Here is a 25,383-nt window from a genome sequence, read left to right as displayed (position 1 = left end):
ACCTGTGGAAAACATGATTAAAGGGGGATCCTGAACCCTTGATCACACAATTATTAATTGTGAGTTTTGACTAGGAGAAAGGTCCCTCTTTCCTCATTGCAACTGGACCAGCGGTGGAGCATGCACAATGCTGCTTCATTCACTCTCTGGGACTGGTTGGCTATTTTTGGAATTCCTATAGCAAGGGAATGGGGTGGCAGTACATATGCTCAGCCACCACTCTATTCAGACGGCAGCTGCTGTGATTGATGGGTGTCCTAGCAGTCAGACCCCCACCAATCAGATACGTATTCCTGTGGAGATTTAGACTGGGGCTATCCATGGTGGGGTGATTACACACAAAGACTGACGCATGTGGAGACTGGGTCGGGGCCACAGCTCAAATTGCCTTCTCCCTTCCCCAATGGGCAGTGTAAACTTGTGTAGGTCTTTCCACTTCCACTTTTTTACCACTGAACCAATTGACGGCCCCTTCAGATTTGGTGAATCCTACTAGATTCGCTCATCTCTGGACTTGGCAATCATGGTGGAAAACTATTCAGGAGCTTTGGAAAGTGGGTCATAGTTTAAAGGAGATGTCCAGTGCGGACTTTTCCAATTCCATCCTGCCCGGGTTGCAAAAAAAGAGAAAACAAACTTGCACTTACCTTCCTACGTTCCCCCGGAGCTCCGCAACAGCTGATCGGTAAGTCGGGCTGTCTACTTACTACTTCCTTTAGCCGGGTTCATCACATGGCACTTCAGCCTATCACCAGCCGCAGTGATGTCCCGCCTGTTGCGGAGTTCCGGGGGAACGTAGGAAGGTAAGTGAAAGTTTGTTTTATCTTTTTTTGCAGCCTGGGCAGGATGGAATAGGAAAAGTCCGCACTGGACATCTCCTTTAAACTATGACCCACTTTCCAAAGCTCCTGAATAGTTTTCCACCATGATTGCCAAGTCCAGAGATGAGCGAATCTAGTAGGATTCACCAAATCTGAAGGGGCCGTCAATTGGTTCAGTGGTAAAAAAGTGGATCGGACATCTCCTTTAATATGGTTTGTTTCCTTTTCTAATGGGCAGTGTAACATCTATAGGTCTTTCCACTTCTATAAGCACATATATATTGGCAAACATGGCTAAATGGGCAAGGTGCAGAGCCATAGGTTGGTTATTATCTAGAAAGACTCTTTAATGAGTACTCCGCTCCTAGACATCTTATCCCCTATCCAAATGGCCGTGACGTCACGAGCGCGGCGTGAATGCGACGTCACGAGCCTCCGGCCCGCATCACCAGACGTAGTGAAATTCGCTCCGTGCCGGATGACTGGTGTTTCGGGGCGGAGGCTTGTGACGTCATAGTCACGCCCCACTCGTAATGCCACGGCCATGCCCCCTCAATGCAAGTGTATGGGAGGGGCGTGATGGCCATCATGCCCCCTCCCATAGACTTGCATTGAGGGGGTGTGACCGTGACGTCACGAGCCTTCGACACTGAACCCGATGCTCTAAATGAACGCCGGGTGCAGCACGGAGATCTGGGGTCCCCAGAGGCAGGACCCCCTGCGGTCAGACATCTTATCCCCTATCTTTTTGATAGGGGATAAGATGTCTAGGGGCAGAGTACCCCTTTAAGACCTGCAACAATAGCATAGTGAGGAAGGTACAGAACCATGGGTTGGGAACTATAGAGAAAGACTTTCTCATGTTTAGAATGCAGCTATGTAATCTGGGCCAGTGTTCCTCATCTCTAATGCCTGATACAATAACCATAATTATATTACCTGTGAAATGCTGAGAAAATATTAGGGCAATCCTGAAAACATGACCTGTTTCTGAGATTTTCTTTTTTATTTAAATTTTTTTTTTGCCAAACTACCATATTCCAGAAGGTGTAACATGTAAAACAAATCAAAAAACGAGACACAAACATGAAATATGGCATAAAAGTGTTGGGGGTAATTTCATTGGAATCTTTTATTTAACTCTACAAGAAATATTCACCCTAAAATCCATGAAATATATTTGAAACAAAGTATCTAAATACATAGGAACATACAAGTGAATGTATTACTTAATGTGAACCAAATCTGTAATTCGTTTGAAACTCTCCGGAGCGACCTTCTCTGATGGGGCTCAGTAGAAATTTTCCTGGGAATAAAAGAAAGGAGTTAGTCTGGGTGCATAGGGATACTATGACATGCAATTGGGGGAATTTACAAAAATTGTGAGGAGCTAGTGGGCCACTTAGACTTTTTGGGGCACAAGGGATACATGTTATAGTCACACAGTTCATAAGGTTGAAAAAAGACCAGAGTCCATCAAGTTTAACCTATAACCCTAATGAGTCCCTACTGAGTTGATCCAGAGGAAGCAAAAAATCCTCATACTAGAGGTAAAAATTCCTTCCCGACTCCAAATATGGCATCAGAATAAATCCCTGGACCAACGTTCTGTCCCTATAAATATAGTATCCATAACCTGTAATGTTAATATTCTCCAAAAATGCATCCAGACTCCTTTTTGAACTATTTTACAGAGTTCCCCATGACCACCTCCTCCGTGAGAGAATTCCACAGTCTCACTGCTCTTACAGTAAAGAACCCCTGTCTGTGCTGGTCTAGAAACCTTCTTTCCTCTAGACATAGATGATGCCCCCTTGTTATAGATACAGTCCTGGGTATAAATAGATCATGGAGAGATCTCTGTACTGTCCTGATATATTTATACATAGTTATTAGGTCTCCCCTAAGCCTTATTTTTTCTAAACTAAATAACCCTAATTCTGATAATCTTTCTGGGTACTGTAGTCCTCCCATTCTCCGTATTACTCTGGTGGCCCTTCTTTATACACTCTCCAGTTCCACTATATCTTTCTTGTACACTGGTGCCCAGTACTGTACACAGTATTCCATGTGTGGTCTGACCAGTACTGTACACAGTATTTGTCACGATGCCGGCTGGCAGGTAGTGGATCCTCTGTGCCAGAGAGGGATTGGCGTGGACCGTGCTAGTGGACCGGTTCTAAGCCACTACTGGTTTTCACCAGAGCCCGCCGCAAAGCGGGATGGTCTTGCTGCGGCGGTAGTGACCAGGTCGTATCCACTAGCAACGGCTCACCTCTCTGGCTGCTGAAGACAGGCGCGGTACAAGGGAGTAGGCAGAAGCAAGGTCGGACGTAGCAGAAGGTCGGGGCAGGCAGCAAGGATCGTAGTCAGGGGCAACGGCAGAAGGTCTGGAAACACAGGCAAGGAACACACAAGGAACGCTTTCACTGGCACTAAGGCAACAAGATCCGGCAAGGGAGTGCAAGGGAAGTGAGGTAATATAGGGAAGTGCACAGGTGATTACCCTAATTGGAACCACTGCGCCAATCAGCGGCGCAGTGGCCCTTTAAATCGCAGAGACCCGGCGCGCGCGCGCCCTAGGGAGCGGGGCCGCGCGCGCCGGGACAGAACAGACGGGGAGCGAGTCAGGTAGGGGAGCCGGGGTGCGCATCGCGAGCGGGCGCTACCCGCATCGCGAATCGCATCCCGGCTGGCAGCGGGATCGCAGCGCCCCGGGTCAGAGGACGTGACCGGAGCGCTGCAGCGGAGAGAGTGAAGCGAGCGCTCCGGGGAGGAGCGGGGACCCGGAGCGCTCGGCGTAACAGTACCCCCCCCCTTGGGTCTCCCCCTCTTCTTGGAGCCTGAGAACCTGAGGAGCAGACTTTTGTCAAGGATGTTGTCCTCAGGTTCCCAGGATCTCTCTTCAGGACCACAACCCTCCCAGTCTACTAAAAAAAATTTTTTCCCTCTGACCTTTTTGGCAGCCAAAATTTCCTTGACCGAGAAGACGTCCGAGGAGCCGGAAACAGGAGTGGGAGGAACAGATTTGGGAGAAAAACGGTTGAGGATGAGTGGTTTGAGAAGAGAGACGTGAAAGGCATTAGGGATACGAAGAGAAGGAGGAAGAAGAAGTTTATAAGAGACAGGATTAATTTGACACAAAATTTTGAAAGGACCAAGATAGCGTGGTCCCAACTTGTAGCTAGGGACACGGAAGCGGACATATTTAGCGGAGAGCCATACCTTGTCTCCAGGGGAAAAAACGGGGGGAGCTCTTCTTTTCTTATCCGCGAACCACTTCATGCGTGAAGAAGCCTGTAAGAGAGAATTTTGGGTCTCTCTCCATATAATGGAAAGGTCACGAGAAATTTCATCCACAGCGGGCAGACCAGAGGGCAAGGGGGTAGGGAGGGGGGGAAGAGGGTGACGGCCGTACACCACGAAAAATGGGGATTTGGAGGAAGATTCAGAGACCCTGAAGTTATACGAGAATTCGGCCCATGGAAGGAGATCTGCCCAGTCATCCTGGCGGGAGGAAACAAAATGTCGCAAATAATCACCCAAGATCTGGTTAATTCTTTCTACTTGTCCATTGGACTGGGGATGATATGCAGAGGAAAAATTTAATTTAATCTTGAGTTGTTTACAGAGAGCCCTCCAGAATTTAGACACGAATTGGACACCTCTATCCGAGACAATCTGCGTAGGCAACCCGTGAAGACGAAAAATGTGTACAAAAAATTGTTTAGCCAACTGAGGCGCAGAAGGAAGACCAGGAAGAGGGATGAAATGTGCCATTTTGGAGAATCGATCAACGACCACCCAAATAACAGTGTTGCCACGGGAAGGGGGTAAATCAGTAATAAAATCCATACCAATCAGAGACCAAGGCTGTTCGGGGACAGGCAGAGGATGAAGAAAACCAGCGGGCTTCTGGCGAGGAGTCTTATCCCGGGCACAGATAGTGCAGGCTCGCACAAAGTCCCCAACATCCGTCTCCAGAGTCGGCCACCAATAGAAGCGGGAGATGAGTTGCACAGATTTCTTGATGCCCGCATGACCTGCGAGATGGGAGGAGTGACCCCATTTGAGGATTCCGAGGCGTTGGCGTGGAGAAACAAAGGTCTTCCCTGGAGGAGTCTGCCTGATGGAGGCAGGAGAAGTGGAGATCAGGCAGTCAGGTGGAATGATGTGTTGCGGAGGGAGATCAACTTCTGAGGCATCCGAGGAACGAGAGAGAGCATCGGCCCTAATGTTCTTATCGGCAGGACGAAAGTGAATCTCAAAATTAAATCGGGCAAAGAACAGAGACCAGCGGGCCTGGCGAGGATTCAGCCGTTGGGCAGACTGGAGGTAGGAGAGGTTCTTGTGGTCGGTGTAGATAATAACAGGAGAACTTGATCCCTCCAGCAGATGCCTCCATTCCTCAAGTGCTAATTTAATGGCTAGAAGCTCTCGATCCCCGATGGAGTAGTTCCTCTCCGCTGGAGAGAAGGTCCTAGAGAAAAAACCACAAGTGACAGCATGCCCGGAAGAATTTTTTTGTAGAAGAACAGCTCCAGCTCCCACTGAGGAGGCATCAACCTCCAATAGGAAGGGTTTGGAAGGGTCAGGTCTGGAGAGGACGGGAGCCGAAGAAAAGGCAGACTTGAGTCGTTTAAAGGCGTCTTCTGCTTGAGGAGGCCAGGACTTGGGATCAGCACTTTTTTTGGTTAAAGCCACGATAGGAGCCACAATGGTAGAAAAATGTGGAATAAATTGCCTGTAATAATTGGCGAACCCCAAAAAGCGTTGGATAGCACGGAGTCCGGAGGGGCGTGGCCAATCTAAGACGGCAGAGAGTTTGTCTGGATCCATCTGTAGTCCCTGGCCAGAGACCAAATATCCTAGAAAAGGAAGAGATTGGCATTCAAACAGACATTTCTCAATTTTGGCATAGAGTTGGTTGTCACGAAGTCTCTGAAGAACCATACGGACATGCTGGCGGTGTTCTTCTAGATTGGCAGAAAAAATTAGGATATCGTCCAGATATACAACAACACAGGAGTATAACAGATCACGAAAAATTTCATTGACAAAGTCTTGGAAGACGGCAGGGGCGTTGCACAGTCCAAAGGGCATGACCAGATACTCAAAGTGTCCATCTCTGGTGTTAAATGCCGTTTTCCACTCGTCCCCCTCTCTGATGCGGATGAGGTTATAGGCGCCTCTTAAGTCCAATTTAGTGAAGATGTGGGCACCTTGGAGGCGATCAAAGAGTTCAGAGATGAGGGGTAAGGGGTAGCGGTTCTTAACCGTGATTTTATTAAGACCGCGGTAGTCAATGCAAGGACGTAGGGAGCCATCTTTTTTGGACACAAAGAAAAATCCGGCTCCGGCAGGAGAGGAGGATTTACGGATAAAGCCCTTCTTTAGATTCTCCTGGACGTATTCGGACATGGCAAGAGTCTCTGGGGCAGAGAGAGGATAAATTCTGCCCCGGGGTGGAGTAGTGCCCGGGAGGAGGTCGATAGGGCAATCATAAGGCCTGTGAGGAGGTAGTGTCTCAGCTTGTTTTTTGCAGAAAACATCCGCGAAGTCCATATAGGCCTTAGGGAGACCGGTTACTGGAGGAACCACAGAGTTACGGCAAGGGTTACTGGGAACCGGTTTTAGACAGTTCTTGGAACAAGAGGACCCCCAACTCTTGATCTCCCCAGTGGACCAATCCAGGGTAGGGGAATGAAGTTGAAGCCAGGGAAGTCCAAGGAGAATTTCCGAGGTGCAATTGGGGAGGACCAAAAGTTCAATCCTCTCATGATGAGATCCGATGCTCATAAGAAGGGGCTCCGTGCGGAAACGTATGGTACAGTCCAATCTTTCATTATTTACACAATTGATGTAGAGGGGTCTGGCGAGACTGGTCACCGGAATGTTGAACCTGTTGACGAGAGAGGCCAAAATAAAATTTCCTGCAGATCCAGAGTCCAAGAAGGCCACAGCAGGGAAGGAGAAGGCAGAGGCAGACATCCGCACAGGCACAGTAAGACGTGGAGAAGCAGAGTAGACATCAAGGACTGTCTCACCTTTGTGCGGAGTCAGCGTACGTCTTTCCAGGCGGGGAGGACGGATAGGACAATCCCTCAGGAAGTGTTCGGTACTAGCACAGTACAGGCAGAGGTTCTCCATACGGCGTCGTGTCCTCTCTTGAGGTGTCAGGCGAGACCGGTCGACCTGCATAGCCTCCACGGCGGGAGGCACAGGAACAGATTGCAGGGGACCAGAGGAGAGAGGAGCCGAGGAGACGAAACGCCTCGTGCGAACAGAGTCCATATCTTGGCGGAGTTCCTGGCGCCTTTCAGAAAAACGCATGTCAATGCGAGTGGCTAGGTGAATGAGTTCATGTAGATTAGCAGGGATTTCTCGTGCGGCCAGAACATCTTTAATGTTGCTGGATAGGCCTTTTTTGAAGGTCGCGCAGAGGGCCTCATTATTCCAGGACAATTCTGAAGCAAGTGTACGGAATTGTACGGCATACTCGCCAACGGAAGAATTACCCTGGACCAGGTTCAACAGGGCAGTCTCAGCAGAAGAGGCTCGGGCAGGTTCCTCAAAGACACTTCGGATTTCCGAGAAGAAGGAGTGTACAGAGGCAGTGACGGGGTCATTGCGGTCCCAGAGCGGTGTGGCCCATGACAGGGCTTTTCCGGACAGAAGACTGACTACGAAAGCCACCTTAGACCTTTCAGTGGGAAACAGGTCCGACATCATCTCCAGATGCAGGGAACATTGGGAAAGAAAGCCACGGCAAAACTTAGAGTCCCCATCAAATTTATCCGGCAAGGATAAGCGTATCCCAGGAGCGGCCACTCGCTGCGGAGGAGGTGCAGGAGCTGGCGGAGGAGATGACTGCTGAAGCTTTGGTAGTAACTGTTGTAGCATAACGGTCAGTTGAGACAGCTGTTGGCCTTGTTGCGCTATCTGTTGTGACTGCTGGGCGACCACCGTGGTGAGGTCAGCGACAACTGGCAGAGGAACTTCAGCGGGATCCATGGCCGGATCTACTGTCACGATGCCGGCTGGCAGGTAGTGGATCCTCTGTGCCAGAGAGGGATTGGCGTGGACCGTGCTAGTGGACCGGTTCTAAGCCACTACTGGTTTTCACCAGAGCCCGCCGCAAAGCGGGATGGTCTTGCTGCGGCGGTAGTGACCAGGTCGTATCCACTAGCAACGGCTCACCTCTCTGGCTGCTGAAGACAGGCGCGGTACAAGGGAGTAGGCAGAAGCAAGGTCGGACGTAGCAGAAGGTCGGGGCAGGCAGCAAGGATCGTAGTCAGGGGCAACGGCAGAAGGTCTGGAAACACAGGCAAGGAACACACAAGGAACGCTTTCACTGGCACTAAGGCAACAAGATCCGGCAAGGGAGTGCAAGGGAAGTGAGGTAATATAGGGAAGTGCACAGGTGATTACCCTAATTGGAACCACTGCGCCAATCAGCGGCGCAGTGGCCCTTTAAATCGCAGAGACCCGGCGCGCGCGCGCCCTAGGGAGCGGGGCCGCGCGCGCCGGGACAGAACAGACGGGGAGCGAGTCAGGTAGGGGAGCCGGGGTGCGCATCGCGAGCGGGCGCTACCCGCATCGCGAATCGCATCCCGGCTGGCAGCGGGATCGCAGCGCCCCGGGTCAGAGGACGTGACCGGAGCGCTGCAGCGGAGAGAGTGAAGCGAGCGCTCCGGGGAGGAGCGGGGACCCGGAGCGCTCGGCGTAACAGTATTCCATGTGTGGTCTGACCAGTACTGTACACAGTATTCCATGTGTGGTCTGACCAGTACTGTACACAGTATTCCATGTGTGGTCTGACCAGTACTGTACACAGTATTCCATGTGTGGTCTGACCAGTACTGTACACAGTATTCCATGTGTGGTCTGACCAGTACTGTACACAGTATTCCATGTGTGGTCTGACCAGTACTGTACACAGTATTCTATGTGTGGTCTGACCAGTACTGTACACAGTATTCCATGTGTGGTCTGACCAGTACTGTACACAGTATTCCATGTGTGGTCTGACCGGTACTGTACACAGTATTCCATGTGAGATCTGACCAGTACTGTACACAGTATTCCATGTGTGGTCTGACCAGTACTCTACACAGTATTCTATGTGTGGTCTGACCAGTACTGTACACAGTATTCCATGTGTGTTCTGACCAGTACTGTACACAGTATTCCATGTGTAGTCTGACCAGTACTGTACACAGTATTCCATGTGTGGTCTGACCAGTACTGTACACAGTATTCCATGTGTGGTCTGACCAGTACTGTACACAGTATTCTATGTGTGGTCTGACCAGTACTGTACACAGTATTCCATGTGTGGTCTGACCAGTACTGCACACAGTATTCCATGTGTGGTCTGACCAGTACTGTACACAGTATTCCATGTGAGATCTGACCAGTACTGTACACAGTATTCCATGTGTGTTCTGACCAGTACTCTACACAGTATTCTATGTGTGGTCTGACCAGTACTGTACACAGTATTCCATGTGTGTTCTGACCAGTACTGTACACAGTATTCCATGTGTAGTCTGACCAGTACTGTACACAGTATTCCATGTGTGGTCTGACCAGTACTGTACACAGTATTCCATGTGTGGTCTGACCAGTACTGTACACAGTATTCCATGTGTGGTCTGTCCAGTACTGTACACAGTATTCCATGTGTGGTCTGTCCAGTACTGTACACAGTATTCCATGTGTGGTCTGACCAGTACTGTACACAGTATTCCATGTGTGGTCTGACCAGTACTGTACACAGTATTCCATGTGTGGTCTGACCAGTACTGTACACAGTATTCCATGTGAGATCTGACCAGTACTGTACACAGTATTCCATGTGTGGTCTGACCAGTACTGTACACAGTATTCTATGTGTGGTCTGACCAGTACTGTACACAGTATTCTATGTGTGGTCTGACCAGTACTGTACACAGTATTCCATGTGTGGTCTGACCAGTACTGTACACAGTATTCCATGTGTGGTCTGACCAGTACTGTACATAGTATTCCATGTGTGGTCTGACTAGTACTGTACACAGTATTCCATGTGTGGTCTGACCAGTACTGTACACAGTATTCCATGTGTGGTCTGTCCAGTACTGTACACAGTATTCCATGTGTGGTCTGACCAGTACTGTACACAGTATTCTATGTGTGGTCTGACCAGTACTGTACACAGTATTCTATGTGTGGTCTGACCAGTACTGTACACAGTATTCTATGTGTGGTCTGACCAGTACTGTACACAGTATTCCATGTGTGGTCTGACTAGTGATTTGTACAGCTGTAGAATTATTTCCTTGTCGTGGGTATCTATGCCCCTATTGATGTCCCCCATGATTTTATTTGCCTTGGCACCAGCTGCCTGACACTGGTCACTATAACCAAATTTACTATTAACTAAGACTCCCAAGTCCTTTTCCATGTCATTCGTCCCAAGTGTTCTCCCATTTAATATATAATCCCAGCCCGTTTTTTTTTTTTTTTTAGAGACAATGCAAGTACCAGAAATTCTACAAAGTCTGGACTCTAAAAAGTTATAGTAGCGCTAACAGTGCATCTTGTTGTCTTATCAATAGTGAGAAATAACCGAAAATTGTTTCAGGATGATTCAACTATCAAAGAGACTGTGAACTGGCAGACGGTTCCGGGTGCTGCGCAGGCGCTCTGCGCTTGGACCGGCTGATGTTCTCCGAGCAAGTCATATGGTGTACAAGAGGAGTAACTGCTCCCCTACTAATTTCCCCCAAGTGAATCACAAAGAAATCAGAGTTGGATGAGTACAGTTTAGTTTTTTTGGAAATTTTGGGAACAAAATGAATTAATTCCAAATTTATTTGTTCATCTCTAACGATCAATTGAGACTAGGGTTGCCACCTAGCTGGTATTTATCCAACCAATCCTCCAACTTCCGGAATGTTGCACCATATACTATACCAGTGTTTCCCAACCAGAGTTCCTCCAGCTGTTGCAAAACTAGAACTCCCAGCATGCCCGGACAGCCAAAGGCTGTCCGGGCATGCTTTTAGTTGTAGTTTTGCAACAGCTGGAGGCACCCCTGGTTGGAAAACACTGACCTATACTATATACTACTATATAGTCCAACATGCTGGGAGTTGTAGTTTTCATTTGGGGCAGCTACTGAGCCACAAGCTGTATCAGGGCATGCTGGGAGTTGTAGTTAGTAACCAAATAAAACTCCCAAATTTAAAGGGGTATTCCAGGAAAAAAACTTTTTTTTTTATATCAACTGGCTCCAGAAAGTTAAACAGATTTGTAAATTACTTCTATTAAAAAAATTCTTAATCCTTCCAATAATTATCAGCTGCTGAAGTTGAGTTGTTCTTTTCTGTCTGGCAACAGTGCTCTCTGCTGACATCTCTGCTTGTCTTGGGAACTGCACAGAGTAGAAGAGGTTTGCTATGGGGATTTGCTTCTAAACTGGGCGGTTCCCGAGACAGGTGTCATCAGAGAGCACTCAGACAGAAATGAACAACTCAACTTAAGCAGCTCATAAGTACTGAAAAGATTAAGATTTTTTTTAAATAGAAGTAATTTACAAATCTCTTTAACTTTCTGGAACCAGTTGATATATAAAAAAAAAGCAGATCTTTATTACTTTTATATGTAAGGATTTGCTTTATATGTATTAGTTATCTCCTTTTCTTTCTTTAATCCTCACTTTTTTTGGATGATATTTTGGGGGCTTCAGAACCAATGACCAGGTTTCCATAGAGTTACATACAACGGTCGTCACATACAACCAATAAATATTGTAACTTGAGGGACTACTCTATATATTACTGTACAGTTTCCCAGTATCTTTATTAGAGATGAGCGAACTTACAGTAAATTCGATTCGTCACAAACTTCTCGGCTCAGTAGTTGATGACTTATCCTGCATAAATTAGTTCAGCTTTCAGGTGCTCCGGTGGGCTGGAAAAGGTGGATATAGTCCTAGGAAAGAGTCTCCTAGGACTGTATCCACCTTTTCCAGCCCACCGGAGCACCTGAAAGCTGAACTCATTTATGCAGGAAAAGTCATCAACTGCTGAGCCGAGAAGTTAGTGACGAATCGAATTTACTGTATGTTCGCTCATCTCTAATCTTTATCACCAAAGCAAATCTGTAAAGTATTTAACAAGGTAAAGAACACTTGGAAAAGATATAGCAAAGTCCAAACCAGGCACTGCTAACCACGTATCTCCGACAAAGAAGTGTCATAGATCGGCTCACAATAGACTATACTGGTGGGACAAACCCCAAAAGAAGAAACAAAGAAGAGAAAAGGAACGTCCATGCCAGACGTGAAACTAGCGGTATGCCCCTGCACCTGTGCGCTGCGGCTCTCACTCCCACATTGGAATACTTTTTCTGTTGTTTCTTTAAAGGGGTACTCCGCTGCAAGACATCTTATTCCCCTATCCTATCTCGGCCGATATTCACGATTTTGGGCATTATCGGTACCGATATGCCGATAATGCCCCTCCCTGGCCAGAGACCACCACCGCCGCCCCATTGCCTCCCCCCATCCCCGGTTTTATAATTACCTGTTCCCGGGGTCCACGCTACTTCTGGCTCCTGCGGCGTCCTGCGCTGCGCAGGGCAATGACGAGTGACATCCTCAGCAAGACGTCACCGTCAGTGCGCACAGTGACAGCTCAGGACGCCGCCGGAGCCAGAAGTAGCACGGACTCCGGGCCCTGGGAACAGGTAATTATAAAACCGGGGATGGGGGAGGCAATGGGGCAGCGGCAGCGGTGGTTGGACTAGGGAGGACCCCAGGACAGGCAGGGGGAGAGAAGCGGGCGGCGGCGGCAGTCTCTGACCCCGCAAAAGCCGCTACAGTTCATTGATTTAAAGCGCCCGCTTTAAATCATTGATCTGCAGCAGCTTCTGCGGGGCCGGGTGGGGGGAAATAGCCGATAACTTATACCGGAATATCGGTATAAGTTATCGGCTATCGGCCTGAAAGGTCACAGATTATCGGTATCGCCCCTAAAAAATCGATATCGGTCTATCCCTACTGGGGACCCCCGCAATCTCCCTGCTACACCCGTTCAGAACGTCGGGTACAGTGCCAGAGGCCCTTGACATCACGACCACGCCCCCTCAATGCAAGTCTATGGGAGGGGGCGTGACGGCCGTCACGCCCCCTCCCATAGACTTGCATTGAGAGGGCGTGGCCGTTACATCATCAAGCGGGGCGTGGCCATGACGTCATGAGCCTCATCCCTGCATCGCCAGTCATCCGGTCTCAGCCAAGATTGCAACCAATCTCCCGCAGTACACGGTGTTCTATACAAACGCCACATTCCAGCGGCAGTGGTCGTGACGCCACGCCCCTCCATTCATGTCTAGGGGAAGGGGGATCTTACGCCCCCTCCCATAGACATGAATGGAGGGAGCATGGTCGTGACATCACGGGGGCGTAGCCGCGACGTCACGATCACGGTCGCCCGCTCCAAACGTTCTGAACAAAATGTTCAAAACACTGGGGCACGGGAGTACCCCTTTAATGGAACTTTAATAAAGAAAGTTATGCTATCATCTGGTGAGTGCAATCCTTTTCTCTTCTTCTTTGTTTCATATTCAACAAGGTAATACTGGGAGATTTGGGGCCCATTCACATGATAGAATTTCCAGTCAGAGTCCAGCGGAAAAATTCTGTTGTAGCAGAGTCCCATTGTTTTAAATGGATTTCCGTGGCGGAAACATCTGCTTCAGAAATTGAAATTCTGGATTCTGCAGAGAAAATGAACTCGTCTATTTCTGCTGAATCTGCTCAAAAATGCATTGCCCTCCATGGAGACAATGGGGGGGGGGGGGGGGGGAAAGTTGCTCAGTTGTCCATTGCAACCAATCAGCTTGCTTCTTACATTCTTAACCCCTTGGGACACAGGGCGTAACTGTACATCCTGAATCCTTTCCCTTTCTATAACACGGGGCCACGGCGTCATAGCGGGTCGGGCCCGGCCTCTAACAATGGCCAGGACCCGTGGCTGAAAGCACTGATTGCGGTGCCGCGCGCTATTAACCCTTTAGACGTGGCGTTCAAAGTTGATCGCTGTGTTTAAAGTAAAAGTAAACTACTCCCGGCTAGCTCAGTGGGCTGTTCGGGACTGCCGCGGCGTCCCGAACAGCTGGAGGACACTTGAAGGGTCCCTACCTTCCTCCTCCACGTCCGATAGCCGAATGATTGCTCCGTGCCTAAGATCCAGGCATGAGCAGTCAAGCGGCAGAATCATTGATCAATGTTATCCTATGAGATAACAATGATCAATGTAAAAGATCAGTGTGTGCAGTGTTATATCCCCTATGGGCAACTGGGAAACTTTGCCTCTCCACAGGTTTTGATAAATCTCCCTCAATGTATTTCCCAGCGGTCCCGCCATGTATGAAATGTCCCATGCAATGAATTTTCACAGACGGATATTTCTCTGTGTGAATGGGCTCTAAAGCTCAGTAACTTGCAGAATAGTTCCGGGTGTGAATGGCTGTAAAACCTTCCATAACCCAATTGTACAACTCTTCATAGTATCATAATACTTGTTTCTTTGTAATGACCTGACTTACCCACTGAATGTCCTTCTTGGAGCCACCGTCACTTACTTGCGTCTCTAAAAGTCTGTCGTCACCAAGGAAAGAATGGCTTCTACTTTGAGGCTTTGAGGATAAGATGATGTATGAGGGGGCTGTTCTGTCCACATGGATACCTCTTCTGCTGAAATATGCCTGCAGTGCACTTAAAAACTGCAATGAAAAGGGATAGTTACCTTTATTCTTATGCTCTTGATCATAACTTACCCTATCCTTCCTTATCTAAGGGCTTCCTTCTGTCCTTGGTCATAGCAGTGCTTCCCCCTGGTTGTTGGGTCGTAGACCCCCTTGTATAGAGCCCCTAAAACAGGACGTAAGGAAGCACATACTGTCACCTCCAACTCCATATACAGTTTCCCCATTCACTTTATTAGAATACATATATAGATACAGCCGGCCTATTTCGGGAGTCACAATCAGACAAAGGGTTACATAGTATGATGGATGAAGGTGAGGGCAATGGGTGGATGAAGGGGAGGGGTATGGGTAGATAAAGGGAAGGGGTATGTGCGGATGAAGGGAAGGGGTATGGGTGAATAAATAGGAGGGTTATGGGGGGATGAAGGGAAGGGGTATGGGTGAATAAATAGGAGGGTTATGGGGGGATGAAGGGAAGGGGTATGGGTGAATAAATAGGAGGGTTATGGGGGGATGAAGGGAAGGGGTATGGGTGAATAAATAGGAGGGTTATGGGGGGATGGAGGGAAGGGGTATATGGGTGAATAAATAGGAGGGTTATGGGGGGATGAAGGGGAGGAGTATGAAGGGGAGCAGTATGGGTGGATGAAGGGAAGGGGTATGGGTGGATGAAGGGGAGGGGTATGGGTGGATGAAGGGAAGGGGTATAGGTGGGTAAAGGGAAGGGGTATGGGTGGATGAAGGGAAGGGGTATGGGTGGGTAAAGGGAAGGGGTATGGGTGGATGAAGGGAAGGGGTATGGGTGGATGAATGGGAGAGGTATGGGTGGATGAATGAAAGGGGTATGGGTGGATGAATGAAAGGGGTATGGGTGCTGAAGGGAAGGGGTATGGGTGCTGAAGGGAAGGGGTATGGGTGGATGAAAGGGAGGAGTATGGGTGGATGGAGGGAAGGGGTATGGGTGAATACAGGGGAGGGGTATGGGTGGATACAGGGGAGGGGTATGGGTGGATGAAGGGAAAGAGTATGGGTGGATGAAGGGGAGGGGTATGGGTGGATAAAGGGGAGGGGTATGGATGGATGAAGGGAAGGGGTATGGGTGGATGAAGGAAGGAGGTATGGGTGCTGAAAGGAAGGGGTATGGGTGCTGAAAGGAAGGGGTATTGGTGCTGACGGGAAGAGGTATGGGTGGATGAAGGGGAGGGGTATGGGAGGATGAAGGGAAGGGGTATGGGAGGATGAAGGGAAGGGGTATGGGAGGATGAAGGGGAGGGGTATGGGTGGATGAAGGGGAGGGGTATGGGAGGATGAAGGGAAGGGGTATGGGAGGATGAAGGGGAGGGGTATGGGTGGATGAAGGGGAGGGGTATGGGTGAATGAAGGGAAGGGGTATAGGTGGATGAAGGGGAGGGGTATGGGTGGATGAAGGGAAGGGGTATGGGTGGATGAAGGGAAGGGGTATGGGTGGATGTAGGGAAGGGGTATGGGTGGATGAAGGAAAGAGGTATTGGTGCTGAAGGGAAGGGGTATGGGTGGATGAAGGGGAGGGGTATGAGTGAATAAATGGAAGTAGTATGGATGGATTAAGGGAAGGGGTATGGGTGGATGAAGGGAAGGGGTATGGGTGGATGAATGAAAGGGGTATGGGTGCTGAAGGAAAGGGGTATGGGTGCTGAATGGAAGGGGTATGGGTGGATGAAAGGGAGGAGTATGAAGGGAAGGGGTATGGGTGGATGAAGGGGAAGAGTATGAGTGAATAAATGGAAAAAGTATGGTTGGATTAAGGTAAGGAGTATGGGTGGATGAAGGAAAGGGGTATGGGTGCTGAAGGGAAGGGGTATGGGTGCTGAATGGAAGGGGTATGGGTTGATGAAAGGGAGGAGTATGGGTGGATGAAGGAAAGGGGTATGGGTGAATAATAGCAAGGTGTATGGGTAGATCAAGGGAAGGAGTATGGGTGGATGAAGGCAAGGGGTATGGCCGGATGCTCAAATCATTGTGTGAATGCTCCATAAGCCTGTTTTGAAGCCCTCAACTGTTTTTTGCTGTGAGCAGTTCCTGAGGTGTACTATTCCATAACTTCACAGTTCTTATGGTAAAGAAGGGTTGTGGCCTGTGAAGATTAAGCCAGGATAAAGCATGACTGAAGGCACATTAGTTGGGAAACAGTAGACAATCCTAGCGTCTTCAAGTAAATTCACACACTATACAAGGAGCAAACCTATTGCCGCTGGTGCACACTTACAGTAGAGAACCCGTCTCCTCCACAAACAGCCAGCTCTATCTGCTTCTCTTAAATTATTTATTGATTCTGCCAAAAGTGCCTCTAGTGTTCAGACATTTTCCATCTTTTTGTTGAGAAGCTCTACATGGACTGGTGATGAGAACCCTTCACCTTCACAAACAGCTGATGCCATATGAGCCCTTATAAATCCTCTTATTGATTCTGATGTTACAGCCTCTAGTGTACGGGTAGGTACGCAGCTCCTAGAGCGTACGACTAGTCTATTGTTAGCCGCCCTCACATAGAGGACCTGCTCGTCATCCATTCATGATACAATGAGTAACTGCAGATCAATACACAGCTTGTTGAGACTTTACTTTGATGAAATAAGAGAGCGGTTTCATCAGTCGCCCTTACATTTCCCACTGACAAAATATTAGGTACGAGCGCGGCATTTGTCATCCAGCACAAATTATCTTGTGATTTGTCTAGAATATCACTAATGGATCAGGACAAAGGCTGGAGATGCTCTTCTATCGTATTGGTGACTACAAGGATTCATCCTCTAAAGTTACCAAGTACATCGAGCTGTTGATTTCTACTCACTAAGTGCATCATCGTCTCCTCATCAAGTGCATCATCGTCTCCTCATCAAGTGCATCAACGTCTCCTCATTAGGTAAGAGCCGCGTCTGAGCTGTGAAAAGGAGCTTGAGGGTCTTCCATCTATCGAGGACACCTTGTTGTCATTAAGAGAGAGATACTTGTCTTCAAGAGCAGAGAAGGCACTTTGCCTGTTTAGCTGTTAAAGGGGTACTCCGCCCCTAGACATCTTATCCCCTTTCCAAAGGATAGGGGATAAGATGTCTGATGGCGAGGGTCCCGCCTCTGGGGACCCTCGCAATCTCTGCTGTTGCACCCTAGACATCCTGTAAAACGGAGCGAACTTTGCTCCGTGCCGGATGACTGGCGATGCAGGGCGGAGGCTCGTGAAGTCATGGTCACGCCCCTTCGTGACGTCACGGCGGTGCCCCCTCAATGCATGTCTATGGGAAGGGGCGTGATGGCGTGAAGTCACGAGCAGGGCACAGCCGTGGCATCACGAGCCTCTGGTGCTGTACCCGACGCTCTAAACAAACGCCGGGTGCAACAGGGAGTGTGCGGGGGATAAGATGCCTAGGGGCAGAGTACCCCTTTACGCTGCCAGTGATGTGTAGCCTACAGGTTACACCAGAGCTTTTCAAACTTTCCCTTTTTAGACATGCCTAGTTTGGTGCCACTCTCCACCGCCAATTGCACAAATTATATAGTGCGTCCTAACCCGCACAACGTGATGCCAGTATCCAGTATCAGCATTACAAATCCGACTGCTATCCCCTGTGCCATTTCATCCCCCTTCTTTATTACCCCCCTGTACTGTTTCATCCCCAATCCTCTTGACTACTATCTGTGCTATTTCATTCCCCCCTAATCCCCCCTGTGCCACTTCATTCCCCCCTAATTCCCCCTGTGCCACTTCATTCCCGCCTAATCCCCCCTGTGCCACTTCATTCCCCACTAATCCCCCCTGTGCCACTTCATTCCCCACTAATCCCCCCTGTGCCACTTCATTCCCCACTAATCCCCCCTGTGCCACTTCATTCCCCACTAATCCCCCCTGTGCCACTTCATTCCCGCCTAATCCCCCCTGTGCCACTTCATTCCCCCCTAATCCCCCCTGTGCCACTTCATTCCCGCCTAATCCCCCCGTGCCACTTCATTCCCCACTAATCCCCCCTGTGCCACTTCATTCCCCACTAATCCCCCCTGTGCCACTTCATTCCCCACTAATCCCCCCTGTGCCACTTCATTCCCCCCTAATCCCCCCTGTGCCACTTCATTCCCCACTAATCCCCCCTGTGACACTTCATTCCCCCCTGTGCCACTTCATTCCCCACTAATCCCCCCTGTGCCACTTCATTCCCCCCTAATCCCCCCTGTGCCACTTCATTCCCCCCTAATTCCCCCTGTGCCACTTCATTCCCCACTAATCCCCCCTGTGCCACTTCATTCCCCCCTAATCCCCCCTGTGCCACTTCAGTTCCCCTCTTGCTCCCCTCCTTTGCCATTTCATTCCCTCTTTGACATTTCATTCCCCCTTCATACCCCCTTTGCCAATTATTCCTCATGGTCTGCCACGGTTTTCATTCCGAGTCAAAAATCGGATCCCCTGAGAAAATGACCAGATGGTAGTCACTAGCTGACTACGAGCGGGTCCACAGCCCCATAATAGTTAATGGCTCCGTATCTGTTCGTACCTATCCATGCACAGATACAATGTCAGGCGATTTGAGCTTCCGAAATCGTATCTGTGCATCGGGAAGGTCATATTGTGGTGTGAATGCAGCCTTAGAGTTTGGACTTACATCTTCGCCTTTGCATACACTTTCTAGATTTAGCAATAAATTGTAAATGCCTTTGTGATGAACCTTGATTTCTTCAGGATGACTAAGGGATTGTAAAAAAGACCACTAGGGGTCTCCATACCATCCAAAACATATTCCTGTCCAGCCCCAGCACAGGCTGGGACAAAGTCCAGGAAGTGAGGGCGGGACTAACACTCCTCTGTGCTCACTCCTGTCCTATCAGACTGCAACATGAAAACAGAGAGGAGGGGGTTACAGAGCAACCTGCAGTGATTGGATGAAGAGACCCAGCACAGCAGACTCAGGGAGGAAGTGAATGCATGGTGAGTAAGGGCGGGCTCAGTGCTTGCCTCAGACACGCCCCTTCCTGAGCAGTGGATGTCAGAATGAGTGAGCAGCAGAACAGAGGGATTTGTGAGCCAAATACAGAAGCTAGACACATAAAAAAGACATGGAAAGCATCTGCAGGACCTCGTGAGGAACATATGGAAGCGTTATTTTTCTGTAATCTGACAGGTACGCTTCAATTCCGCTTTTTAAAGGGGTTATCCAGGAAAAAACTTTTTTTTTTTTTATCAACTGGCTCCAGAAAGTGAAACAGATTTGTAAATTACTTCGATTAAAAAATCTTAATCCTTTCAATAATTATCAGCTGCTGAAGTTGAGTTGTTTTCTGTCTGGCAACAGTGCTCTCTGCTGACATCTCTGCTTGTCTCGGGAACTGCACGGAGTAGAAGAGGTTTGCTATGGGGATTTGCTTCTAAACTGGGCGGTTCCCAAAACATGTGTCATCAGAGAGCACTTAGACAGAAAAGAACAACTCAACTTCAGAAGCTCATAAGTACTGAAAGGATGAAGATTTTTTAATAGAAGTAATTTACAAATCTGTTTAACTTTCTGGAGCCAGTTGATATATATATAATATATAAAAAAAGTTTTTTCCTGGATAACCCCTTTAACTATAGAGTGCTGATCATTATCTGTAAATCCTGTAGATAAGGTAACTAACTACAGGGGGTCCAGATGTTGCCAAAAAGTGAGGAGACCATTACTTTAAATGACACAAGATATTTAGGGAGCCCAGTTTCAGATTTTGCACTTCTGCCCGGTAGGAGGAGGCCTTCCCGCAGGGTCACCATAGTCCCAGCCATAGATTATTCCTATGAGAATTGTTCATGCTGTCACCTGTAACATGCAAACAATGCTAAATACACAGGTGACTCATGGAGGTTCCACCAAACCTGTTCTTGTCTGAGGTGTCACAGGCCGGGGGTATAGCTCAGTGGTAGAGCATTCGACTGCAGATCGAGAGGTCCCTGGTTCAAATCCGGGTGCCCCCTTCATTTTTTCCCCCCTCTAAATTAGTTTCCATTACATATACAGTGACCCCCCCCCCCGACCTACGATGGCCCCGACATACGATCATTTCAACATACGATGGCCTCTCAGAGGCAGCATCAACATACGATGCTTTTGTATGTCGGCGCCATCGCATAAACGGCTATCCTGCAGCGCAGACTGTTTCATCTGCCCCCGGATAGCCGTTTACGGTGCCCCGTGTGGTCCGCTGACGATCACTTACCTGTCCTCGGGGCTCCGGCGCGTCCTCTTCGGGATCCCCTGCATCGTCGGCACTCTCCATCGTCGTCATCACGTCGCTGCGCACGCCGTCCCGTCATCCAATAGGAGCGGCGTGCGTAGCGACGTGATGGCGGCGACGGAGAGCGAGGATGCCGGGGAAGCAGAGGCCTTACCGGAGCGTCGGGGACACCCCGGGGACACGACGACAGCGATGGAGGGCGACATCCCAGGCAGCGGTGACGAGCGGTGACGGTCCGGAGCAGCGGGGACAGGTAAGTATAACCTCCAATACCAGTGGTCTTTAACCTGCGGACCTCCAGATGTTGCAAAACTACAACTCCCAGCATGCCCGGACAGCCAACGGCTGTCCGGGCATGCTGGGTGTTGTAGTTTTGCAACATCTGGAGGTCCGCAGGTTGTAGACCACTGTCCTATACTTTACATTGCACGGATCCCTCAACATACGATGGTTTCAACAAACGATGGTCCATTTGGAACGGATTACCATCGTATGTTGAGGGACCACTGTATAGACGTGTAAGAATCTGGAAGCAAACAGCTATAGTATTGATTTTAAGCAGCATGCCTAATGTCTTCTTTTACTGTTGATATATTCATGCAGTTAGTTAAAAGGGTACTCCGGAGTGGAAAAAGGGGTTTTCAAATCTACTGGCACCAGAAATTTATAAAGATTTGTAAATGACTTCTGTATAAAAAACTTTTATACGTATATTAAACGGTTTAATCCTTCCAGTACTTATCAGCTGCTGTATGCTGCAGAGGAAGTTGTGTAGTCCTTTCCAGTCTGTCCACAGTGCTCTCTGCTGCCTCCTCTCACCATGTCAGGAACTGTCCAGAGCAGGAGCAAATCCCCATAGCAAACCTATCCTGCTCTGGACAGTTCCTGACACGGACAGAGGTGGCAGCAGAGAGCACTGTGGACAGACTGGAAAGAAACAAGACACAACTTGACAGCTGGGACCCCGATGATTCAGGTAATTAGGTTACCTTCTCTGCATGGCATTCTCTCTGTCCTCTTGCTCTGTTCACAAGGTGTGTGCACGGTCCCTCCTGATTTTTTTGTTTTCTACCTTGATATTTCTCTGTATTGTCTGCTCAGTCTCAGTCAGATTCACAGACTGCGAAGGGGCGTTCCCCAGCAGATGTGACATCATCTGAAGCCATACAGGGGAGAACTTCCTCCCTCACTCTACTACACACAACCCAGAGCAGTTCAGTGTGAGATGAGCTATGATTGGCTAAGACTGCACACACACCCCTCAGCACTCCAGACTGGATTTCCTGATTTTGGACTTGTGCCAAGGCCAGCAGGAGTCCAAAGTCTGTGCAAGAGATGGGGGGGGGGGGGGGGAGAATGTGCTCTGGACAAGTAGGGAGACACCTAGTGGCAGCTTTTTAAAACACAAATAAAACATAGAAAACTTGATTTTTTTTAAGCAAAGTACTTTTGAAAGATTTTTTATTTACCGTAAGGAGTGCATTAGCAAAATTTACATTTAATGAAAGTGCCCATTTAAGCTATTCTATGTATTGATTTATTTATTTTTTTTACTGAAAATTGTATTTCCTGTCTTTTTTATGTACAAACTGCCTGGAATTAGGTAACACATCATATGTTCCTTATTTACCAAATGGAATCCATGTGGCCCCTATAAAGCAGAAAACAGATCTACAGAGAATTCATTTACTTCGCAGCGCCAAACATAGAATATTATTGTAATTGACTTTGTTCCCAATACACTCACCAGGTCTCTGTTTTCTGACATATCCAATGCGTTTAACCGCCCATTATGCAGAGATCGACTTTGGACGCATAACATCAGACAGAATACTCCAAAGATGGAGGGATTCATTTTTTTAAAATTTTTTTTTTTTGGGCTTCTTACCTGTGTGCAAGAGCAATTGACATTAAATACTAATACTAAAGGAATACTATGATAACATATAATTAGATAATAAGAAGAAGAAGAATAAAAAAAATATGTATAATAATAATTATAATAATAATAGTAGTAATAATAAAAATTATATTTATAAAAGATGTATAATTATATTTATACAAATAATAATGATAATAACAACAATAATGGTGATAATTAAAATAATAATAATGATTAATGATAAAATAACAATATTAATAATGATAATAACAATAATAATATAAATGTTAAAATGATGATATAAGAATAACACTAATAATAATAATGATAAAAAAATAAATGATAGTAATAATGATAATAATAATAACAATATTGATAATGATAATAATATAAATGAAAAAAAAATATATATAATACAATAACACTAATAATATTGATCAAAATATGATAATAACAGTAATAATCATAATAATAATCACAATAACAATTTTATTAACAATTAAAATAATAATTTTTTAAATGAGAAAAATGATGCTAATAATAAAATATAAATAACAATAGAAGAAGAATAACACTAATGACAATTATAAAAACTATGGTAGTAATAATAATGATAATAATAACAATATTGCTAATGATCATAATATAAATGAAAAAAATATAAATAATAGAATAAGAATAGCACTAATAATGATAAAAATATGATAATAACAATAATAATCATAATAATAATCACAATAACAATTGTATTAACAATTAGATTAATAATAATTCTATAAATGATAAAAATGATGCTAATAATAAAATATAAATAATAATAGAAGAATAACACTAATAACAATGATAAAAATGATGGTAGTAATAATAATGATAATAACAATATTGATAATGAAAATAATATAAAAGAAAAAATATATAAATAATAGAATAAGAATAGCACTAATAATATTGATAAAAATATTATAACAATAATAATAATAATAATCATAATAATAATCACAATAACAATTTTATTAACAATTAGATTAATAATAATTTTATAAATGATAAAAATGATGCTAATAATAAAATATTAATAATAGAATAAGAATAACACTAATAGCAATGATACAAATTATGGTAGTAATAATAATAATAATGATAATAATAATAACAATATTGCTAATGATTATAATATAAATGAAAAAATATAAATAATAATAGAACAAGAACAACAATAATAGTAATGATGATACAAATGATAATAATGATTAAATGAAAATATTTTATAATATTAATAATATTTATTATTCTAAATAATAATAATTAATGATAATACACTTCTATACACCAGAAGGCTAAATACATATTGCACACAACATTACTAACACAATACAACTGTCTCTTCCATTATTCCCAATATCTGACATATAGAACTGTACAAGGATTTGCAGCTAAACAGTAGATACAGAGTCACCTACCTGCAGTTCTCTTTTATTCCGGAGGGAACCTGTGAGCTCTTGGAGAGTTTGCAGATCATCTCTTTATACTGTATATCGTCCTCAGAAACTTGGAGGATGGAATAAGGGTGAAGGTGGGAGGGAGGGAAGGGGAGGGGGTCAGTATGCACCTATCTGTCCATCACATCCGTCTTGTCTTATTTTATTTCACTTGTCTTCATCATTATTATGGGATCAGCGCTGGGTCCACGTGAGTCTAGATCAGTGTTTCCCAACCAGGGAGCCTTCAGCTGTTGCAAAACTACAACTCCCAGCATGCCCTGACAGCCTTTAAAATTTAACAGAGGCTCCGTAATTTTTCCGAGCAGCTATTCCTTAGTGTGGACAGGCCCTTACAGGGAGTTTTTCAGACCACTGAATTGCATGTTATTGTTGTTTTCAACCCCTGCAGACAGTGCTACATTTCAGCTAATATCAGATTCATTTACCTGAATGGTTTTCTTCTATTTATGCCTCTTCAGCAGTGTTTCCCTACGAGTGTGCCTCCAGCTGTTGCAAAACGACAACTGCACGCATGCCTGAACAGCCTAAGGCTGCTGGAGAGGGAGGCCTTGATTTACCTTTCAGGGACAGTGCAGATCCTCCAGAGAATCTGCACTGTCCCTGAAAGGTAAATCAAGGCCTCCCTCTCCAGCAGCTTTTGGTTGTCTGGGCATGCTGGGAGTTGTAGTTTTGTAACACCTGAAGATCCACTGGTTGGGAAATGCTGCTCTACAGGTCGTTCTCAGGCAGTGTTTTCTGATTGGTAATATGCAGCCCTCCTATCCAGTCCTACAGGATCACTTGGAGGACTTCCTTGCACGCGCTCCATTCATTTGTATGGGAGCGCCGATGATGCCTGAGAGCTGTACTCGGGTCTTTTTGGTGCTCATATAGAAATGAATGGAGCGCGTGCCATCTGCAGCACACGCTTCTTACTGAGCACCTGGTCCTGTTATGGAGATTGCAGGAGGTTCCAACAGTCGGACCCCAGCGAGCAGCTACTTATCCCCTACCCTGTGGATAAGGAGATAAGTTTATTTTTGCTGGATTTCTTCTCTAAAGGGGTACTCCGCTTCCCCAGCGTTCAGAAGTTCCGAACGCTGGGTGCGGGCTGCGTGGGTCATGATGTCACAACCATGCCCCCTCATGACATCACGGCCACGCCCCCTCATGCTATCGCGGCCATGTCCCCTCAATTCAACTCTATGGG

The 25,383-nt window shown here is 46.8% G+C and overlaps 1 non-coding gene across 1 annotated transcript; it reads left to right on the top strand.

The window, feature by feature from the left end:
- Positions 1-20,478: 20,478 nt before the first annotated feature.
- Positions 20,479-20,550, top strand: TRNAC-GCA (transfer RNA cysteine (anticodon GCA)). Its single transcript has one exon. It is a non-coding gene; the product is annotated as a tRNA-Cys (tRNA).
- Positions 20,551-25,383: the final 4,833 nt, after the last annotated feature.

The sequence above is a fragment of the Hyla sarda genome, chromosome 12, assembly GCF_029499605.1.
Source record: "Hyla sarda isolate aHylSar1 chromosome 12, aHylSar1.hap1, whole genome shotgun sequence".
NCBI classification, from domain to species: Eukaryota; Metazoa; Chordata; class Amphibia; order Anura; family Hylidae; genus Hyla; species Hyla sarda.
The sequence above is the reverse complement of the archived record's forward strand: the minus strand, read 5'-3'. Positions and strand labels throughout refer to the sequence as shown.